We start from the raw sequence: 7,159 nt of genomic DNA on the forward strand, positions 1-7,159 counted from the left end.
AGATGTGGACAAAGCCATTGGGGTGAAGCAGAGGATCCGAAAACTGACGGAAGACACACCCCTCTCTCCAAGCCCACCCCAGAAGCCTGGGGTTAAGCCACGCCCCCTCCCAAGAGACCTCACCAAACGGTAAATATAAAATCATGTATCCTTCATTCCTCTCCCTTTCTTCACGTTTGTTGAAGCGTTTGTGGATAATTGTGGCTTCGCGTTGTGCCTTCGCGTCGTGCCTAACAACTCCCCTTACCTGTTCTAAAATCAACGCAAACTATGGCCTCTTGGGGCTTATTGCTTAAATAAATTACAGACCTTATCTGTAATCAGTTGGCTATCTGAGAATGGCCAGACTCCAAATATTCGTAGGCTTCTGATTTACTTAGACTAGACTTTCTGGTATTTCTATTTTGACAACCAACAGCACACAGTATTTTGTATTATTGTGTGCTGCTTTGTTCATGTAAAAGCATTGTGCAGGGGTCACTCCCTACTTCCAAGGGTGTTTCTGCAACCTCTTGTGCCAGTGACATAACCAGCACTGTTGCACCATAAAGGGGCTTTAGTGTTTCCCCCCCTAAAAATAGATGCTATAGTAGTTTCTTGATTCATATAGTGTAGAAATAATGAAACATGATAATCGATGCTTGTAAAGTTTGACTCCAATCGCTATGCCACTCATTGTGTTAATCAATTAGGGCTGTCAAGCTATTTTAAATAAATAAATAAATTCATCAAATTCATTACTTTGTGATTAAGTCATTAAAATTAATCGCAGAGCAATTTGTCGTGATAAGCATTTAAAAAGCTGTCAGATTTGCCATTGACGTGAAGTGGCAAAGTAAACAAACTTTGGCAGTGTGATGTTCAAACATTATTGGCAAACAATACATACTTCAATTTATATTTTCTGTCTTCCTTATTCACCCTGATTAGTTTGTGTAAAACTAGCGGGCTAACTGACTAAGGTAATGTCAGACTACACTAACAACTAAAGCACTGATCGTTAGCCTGTGAACAAGTCACCAAGAAAACCTGCACCTTCTAACTTTGATTCACCTCAAATGCAATGTTTTTTTTAATAGTCCAGTTGAGTGACAGTTTGTTCATAAAGTTATGAACTTGAAAACAAGGTGAAGCTGTGGACCTAACATCCAGCTACCAATACACCCCAAAACATTGATGCCAGCTCCACATGAAAAGCACGCAGTCGGAAAAATATGAACTATATGTAGTGATATGGGTCAAGGAGTGCATTTAATCTGTTTTAATTATATGCATAATTTGTTTTATAATTAATGAATTGAGACTAATATATTATTTTGACAACCCTAATTTCAATATTTGAACTGAACATATCCACACACATCACTCCTAGGCACAAACAACAGCACCATGTCAGTGATGTACCTAATATTTTTAATGGCTTAATGGGTTGTAACCACAATGTCCTCAATTTACAGCTTTGGTTCTGACAAGTCCATTGATGTCCCGACAACTCCCACCAGTGAGGATAAAGGTCCTCAGGAGAGTGAAGGAGACCAGCACAGAAAGGTGAGAATGACCAGCGTGGGTGACACTGGGCCTTTTGTGAATGCAATAACAAATCCTCACCCATTGTTTGGTGCAGAGGGGGAGAGATACAGTCTCATAATTGGGCCTCGTGCAAGGACCACATGTTTGTATGCTAAAATGTTTGACCTAATTTCTCTGACCTACAATGTGTGTGTGTTTGTGTGAGTGCGCATGTGTTCTGTTGGTAAGAAAGTGAAACATAACTATTTACTTGTCAATTGTCTTTGCTAGTGGCAAAACAGTAAGTAAAAAAAAAAGCAGAAGCCTTAATAGGTGAAGACAGGGAAATGAATGCTGTGCGTGTTTTGTGTAGCCAAAGCACATAATATGTGTTTTCAGGACGCCTGGTTTAGGTCTCCATTGTCTGGTTTACGCAGCATGATATTGAAACAGCAAAACTCACCAGAGCAGGAAATTGCCTTCACCTGTTTGTGAGAATTCAAACATTCAGGTCATTTTTCAAATGTCTGTTTATATGTTGTTGGTTTTTTTTTTTGGTTTGAGACTGGAACAAAGGATATTTCTTATTATCTGAGACTGTTCATGTTATTGGTGCATGTATTTGTGCAGACATTTTGGTTGCATTTCACGCATCCAGGATCCCAGTGATCTGTCCCATCTAGTCTGCCTTGTCCCTGTGCTTGACCTGTCCCACACCTGCACAACAGAACTATCAGGTGTTACTGTTCATACCTGCATGACACCAGTATACTGATGGGGTTGCAATGACACCGGTACACTGATGGGGTTGCCATGCAGGCCTGATCCCTGATTCACCCAAAGGGCCAGACTCAACAAGCCTTACAGTTTTGCATGTTTTTCTCCTCAGGCCCACATTTCCATGTGATTTCACTTCGTTCCCTGTAGCCTTCCCTAAGACATCCTATAGTCCTAAACAAACAGTCAGAGTCAGTTTCTCAATTTGTCACCCTTTGACTTTATTTTACTTTGAAGCCTTTGCATGACTTCAGAAACAACTAAATGGATGTTTTAGTCATAGGGTGTTTGAGTGCCTGAATATCTGCTGGAAATAATAGCTTAAGTATGACCTCACTCGCAGACCCTCCCCCCGTTTTTCCATTTGGCAATTTGGGAGTAAAAGAAAAGGAAAGCCAGATTTTTCTTTTGGTCTTTTGAGAGAGGGAGCTCTCATGTCAAGAGGCGGGTGTCGTAAAGGGCTCGTAACCTGAGTTGGGGTATTAGTCATGTGTAGTTTGACAGTGGCGATTATGAAACATTTTCTCTCTCTCTCTCTCACACTCACACACTCACACACACACACACACACACACACACACACACCCAGGGGAAAGGTCAGACACTGAGAGAAAGCTTTGATTACGGAGTCCCAGCACCCCACCCAACCTCGTCAGTCCCAAACAAAGCAGTCACGGATCCTCTTTCTGTGTCCACACCTGTATGGGGAATCTGTCCCTTTTTTACCCCCTCCTTGCAGTCTGTAACTACCATTCTTTTCACATTCAAATGTGCTTTGTTGACATGACTCATTACTAAAACTGCACTATTGGTGGTAACTGGGGTAGTATTCATGCATGCACAATGATGATAAAACATTCAGGAGTTACATAAGTTGTGGACTAAACTTGGCAATATAAAAGTATACATAGAAGAAGGTAGGCCTACTAGTCGTGTCAACATACGTTTAGAAGAATCTGAAAATAAGAAAAGGGGTTGTAATTTCGTACTGTGCTTTGTTTAAGTTTTTTGCTCTCGATCACTCATTTCACTTTTTTTTTTCCGAGAGTGCCAAGTTTTGCTAAAAATATTTCACACAGGCACCACTCACTACAATTGTGTTCTTATGTTAAAAAAAAATCTACAATTATGTCTGTATTCTTGCTCTCTGTCACCTGTGGCCAGTAATCGTAACAAAGCTGTCTGGCGATATCACTGATTGATGGGCATGTCTCTCAGTGAGAGGGCTGTAATTAGTTAAAGGAGCAGCGTGTGCTGTTTTACGGAGGGATTAGAGGTGTAGACAGGGCTCACCTTTGTCTTGCAGAAGTCAATCTCTGCCACAGTGGCTGTGCCTTGATTTCTCTGCCTACTGTGTTGACTGTGAGCCAGACAGATTTATGTTGGCTGTAATCAAGTGATATGCACAAATGGTTGCTCACTGATCAGTGTGTATGCCTCTAGGATGAATTATTATTATAATTCATTATTATTTTTCATTATTCATGAATTCATTATTATTAACAGGTCATCCCAACTGTCAGATCTTTTATTATAATATTTACTAGAACACTAGCTATAAAACAACAATACAATATTTGTATGCAACTACCATAGCAAATTTAAATAGCTATTTCTTCTATGTAGAACATCAAAGCAGTATCTCTCAGGGAAATCTAATCATATTGTTTATGCTTCCCTCAGCCTGGTGACTCAAACCTCAGTGTCCAATCAAATCTTGAGAGCGACAAGAAGGAGGTGCAACAGGAAGAGCACGACCAGCCGGACCAATCTTCCCAGAGGCCCACAGAGGGGCACAGGTCATTGAGTGATGCCCAGGGCGCGTGCCCCAGTGGCGTGGTGCAGACGGTTCGAGCGGCTCTCTTCGAGAATGTGGTGGAGAGGCACAGCGTGCAGATGATGGAGGATGGGAGATCCCCAGCCCCCAGCGCCAGACAGGGGGCAGAGGGCAAACCCAAGCCCAGCAGGAGCCTCTCTCTGCGGGGTAGAGGAGACCTCCAGTCCCTCTCCAGTGCAGCAGACGAGGATGATGGCAGCCTGGTCATGGCGGTCTACCATGAGCCAGCGTCTCCCTCCAGCCAAGAGTGCGTCGAACACGTGTTTGAGACTACGACGGTTACGGGTGAGAGGCGTGCCACAAGCGAGGACGTCCCATTGGCTCAGCTTGAGGAGCGGGCCCTCACATTACGCATGCGTCGCTCGGAGGCAGGGGCAAGGGACGTCAACCGCACGTCCCGGCCTGAGGAGAGAGTCCAAGATCAGGGACAGAGTAAACATCACCCAGGGCAAGAGGGGCTCTCCACTGGACCAGAGCCTAGCAGCCCTCGCTACCTCAGAGTTGGATCCCTGCAGAGGTGGGGTGTTGTGGATGCCACAGAGCGTCAGGGTGAAGTGGAGAAAGGGAGGAAGACTGACATGGTGAGGATGATGGAGGAGGAGATCCAGAGGCAGATGGAGATACAAAGGGTCGCAGCGGCTGAGCTAGAGGAAGACGAGGAGGCTGAAGAGGCGGAAAGGAACCTCCTAGCTCAAGTAGAAAGTAAACAACTGGATGTACAAAGAGACAGGGAGAGAGAAAGGGAGAGGGAGAGAGAGGAGGTTGCGGCACCCAAACGACCCAAAATACTCGAGGGTGACGAACAGCCAACCAAACCGAGAGCTACATACTTTGCTCTCACAGGACAGATACAGGAACCAGGGTCCCATCTAGAGGGAGGACTTGAGAGGTCTTTACTCGGAGGTGAGGGAAGAGTGGTGTCTGTAAACATGCCTTATGATGACTTCTCCGTGAGGTCTGGCGGGATGGATTCACAGGGTAGGGTGATCCCGCTGCGTAGGAACCCTTCCCTGGATGCCGCACTAGGGATGACCCCTCAGCAGCCAGAGCCTCAACGAAGGGATGGAGACGGAGCGAGAGAAAAGACCAGAGAACAGAAGAACGAAGGAAGGAGAGATCAAAGGGTCATGGATGAGGCGATGGAGGAAGAGAGACGCCTGTTTAAGGACTTTGAGAAGAAGAGGGAGGAAGAGAGAGAGAGGGAGATGCAGAGAGAGATGGAGAGGAGGAGAGATGCAGAAAGGGAGAAGGAGAGACAAAGACAGCTGGAGAGACAGAAGGAAGCTGAGCGAGAGAGACAGAAGGAGATCGAAAGACAAAAGGAGCTTCATTGGCAAAAAGAATTGGAGCGGCAAAAAGAGCTAGAAAGAGAGCGACAGAGACAGATTGAGTATGAGAAGCGAAAGGCAGCAGAAAAAGAACTAGAGCGACAGCGAGAGGCAGAGCGGGAGCGACAGAAGGAGTATGAAAGGGAAAAAGAGAGAATGCTTGACCAGGAAAGGCTCAGGCTCCGAGAGTTTGAGCGCCAGAAAGAGTTGGAAAGGCGAAAAGAACTGGACAGACAGCGAGAGATTGAAAGGGAAAAACAGAGAGAGTTGGAAAGACAGAGAGAAATAGAGAGACTAAAACACCTAGAGTTGGAAAGACAGAAGGCATTGGAAAAGGAGAGGCAAAAACAAAAGGAACTCGAGAGGCAGCGGGAGTTGGAGATGGAACGACAGAGAGAGCTGGAAAAGCACAGAGAGTTAGAAAGACAGAAAGAAATGGAGCGACGACAGAAAGAAATAGAGCGACAGAAAGAGTTGGAGAGACAAAGAGAGTTGGAGAGACAGAGAGAGTTAGAAAGACAACGAGAGTTGGAGAGGCAAAGAAAGCTTGAACTGGACAGACAGAGAGAGCTCGAAAGACAAAGGCAGAGAGAGGTTGAGAAACAGAAAGAGATTGAAAAGCAAAAAGCCATTGAGCGATGGAAAGAGGCTGAAAAACTGAAGGAGAGAGACAGAGAGAGACAGAGAGAGATGGACGAATTTGAAAGACTCAAGGAGCTGGAGAGACAGCGCCTGCTCGAGTTTGAGGTGCAGCGACACAAGGATCGACTTCAAGCAGAGCATGAGAAGCAACGCAAGAAAGACAAGGATGCTGAGTCTGAGAGGAAGAAACACGAGCTGGAGCGACAGAGGAAAGTGGCTGAGGGACAAAAGAGGGCCAGTGAATCGCCTATGAGGCCCAAAGTGCTGGACCTGGACACTGTAAATCTGGGTGATCGGTCTGGAAGAACACCCACCACACCCACCGAGCAGTATTCTTCAGCCCGCTGGAAGCAGCCTTCTCCTCGGGCAGAGGAGCCCTACCGATTGGCCATTCTGGACATCGACTCTTTCAAGGCCCAAGCCCAGTCTGGTGGGGTGTTCCCAGTGGCAGGATTCCAGAACACGGAACCTTCTGGAACTCCCCTGAGAACACAAGCTCAGCCTCAGACCCCTGAATGGGCAAAACCCCAGCCCTCACACCATCCACAGCTTCAGCCTCAACAGCAAACACAGCCTTTTCATCCACCTCAGCACCAACCCCCAGACTGGACTAGAGTCCAATCTGCAACCCAGTACAAACCACAAACCCAACCTCAGACCCAACTTCCACCTTTTACGCCAGACTGGACAAAAATGCAGCCCCTGCCTCAACAACCACCACAGTACCACCATCACCAAACACAGCCCAACCCCCACCAGGCACCCCAGTACCAACACCATACACAACCCAACCCCCACCAGGCACCCCAGTACCAACACCATACACAACCCAACCCCCACCAGGCACCCCAGTACCAACACCATACACAACCCAACCCCCACCAGGCACCCCAGTACCAACACCATACACAACCCAACCCCCACCAGGCACCCCAGTACCAACACCATACACAGCCCAACACTTCGGACTGGACCAAACCACAGATGCCTCTCCAGCCACACGCACTGTCTCAACTCCAAACGCAACACCGACTGCAGACACAGCCAGTCAGTCCAGAGTGGGTGA

The sequence above is a fragment of the Sprattus sprattus genome, assembly GCF_963457725.1.
Source record: "Sprattus sprattus genome assembly, chromosome: 15".
Lineage (NCBI taxonomy): Eukaryota > Metazoa > Chordata > Actinopteri > Clupeiformes > Clupeidae > Sprattus > Sprattus sprattus.